The following is a 1,452-nucleotide window of genomic DNA, read 5'->3' as shown; positions in this document are numbered from 1 at the left end:
CCCGGATCCCCACACCGTGATCTCCCCGTACAGCAACAGTTAAATAAACCTCTAACTGCTTCCTTTTGTGTTGATTATAAAGCTATAAGATGTTCTGCGGTCCGCACGACGACGCCGTCTCTCCCTCTCCCACTAACACCCCTTGCATACACACAAAGAGATCAGGGGGCAGACATCCCATAATAACCCCCTACACACATATACACACAGACTCACCCCTCCCCCCACTCTGCATAGTTACCTTGCAACATACAGACCATAATAATCCACCCCCCCACACACACATATACGCTCTCTTCCCCATTCCACCATGGCCCTTAGCAACCGTTACTATAGGGACAATCACCCCTCCCATACCCTTGAACATCCCATAATAATAATGAGCACAGTCACTGACATCCCACAATAAGCATAACTCCAAAAAAGAGAGAGCTGGCAGGAGAGAGAAAAAAGCAAGTCACATGGCAACTCAACGCCACATGACTACATCCTTTCAGTCCAGATCATTGATTTGCTCTTCATGTGTCTTTAGCCACTGTAGGTACAGTAGGTACAGACATAGCAGAGGAATTTACATAAATGATATAAATAAAGTAAACAAGTCACATAACTGACCACACCATTGTTAAATCCACATAACTGTACCTCACATAGGTTCCAAAGGTCTAATACACACTGTTACACTACTGCATCTCTGCTGCATCTGGTCTTTACAACACAGAAACATATATTTCCTTGCTTATGTTCCTCACATTTACTAGTTTACCAATTTTGTGTAAATAAAAATCAACCTATTAAAATGATATATGCTTATGAAGGTAAAGAAACACTTTACGCACCTGATGCTTATAAGACTGCTGGTACTGTGAACTGAACAGGAAGCATGTTATTGTTTATGTCCATTACTCAGCTATTCCATTCAGTTAGCAGTCAACACAATGCTCAAGTGCTCGTGCCTGTGCTCATGTACAGTATAGAGAAGCCTGTGCTCATGTACAGTACAGTGAAGCCTGTGCTCATGTACAGTATAGAGAAGCCTGTGCTCATGTACAGTACAGTAAAGCCTGTGCTCATGTACAGTATAGAGAAGCGTGTGCTCATGTACAGTACAGTAAAGCCTGTGCTCATGTACAGTATAGAGAAGCCTGTGCTCATGTACAGTATAGAGAAGCCTGTGCTCATGTACAGTACAGTGAAGCCTGTGCTCATGTACAGTATAGAGAAGCCTGTGCTCATGTACAGTATAGAGAAGCCTGTGCTCATGTACAGTACAGTGAAGCCTGTGCTCATGTACAGTACAGTGAAGCCTGTGCTCATGGCAGTGCTACAGACTTTAGTAGCTTCTAATGCTTTTACTTGAGCTGCCATAAGGCAGGCACACTGTAAGGCTGATAGCATGATTTTTATGTAGTAATTTACCACAATACATATCATCTAGTATTTCCTCTTCAG

General features: G+C 42.9%; 1 protein-coding gene across 3 annotated transcripts in view; it reads right to left on the bottom strand.

Moving 5' to 3' along the window:
* Positions 1 to 178, bottom strand: part of chd4a (chromodomain helicase DNA binding protein 4a) — a 21,529-nt gene extending 21,351 nt beyond the window's left edge. For 2 of the 3 annotated variants that reach the window (XM_060865914.1, XM_060865915.1), the window contains exon 1: positions 1 to 177. This exon is cut by the window's left edge and continues 47 nt beyond it. The gene's annotated coding sequence lies outside the window, so the exon portion shown is untranslated. The other variant, XM_060865916.1, reaches the window with a different exon arrangement.
* Positions 179 to 1,452: the final 1,274 nt, after the last annotated feature.

Source organism: Tachysurus vachellii, chromosome 3, assembly GCF_030014155.1.
Source record: "Tachysurus vachellii isolate PV-2020 chromosome 3, HZAU_Pvac_v1, whole genome shotgun sequence".
NCBI classification, from domain to species: Eukaryota; Metazoa; Chordata; class Actinopteri; order Siluriformes; family Bagridae; genus Tachysurus; species Tachysurus vachellii.
Note: the sequence above shows the minus strand (reverse complement) of the source record. Positions and strands in the feature narration are given on the sequence as shown.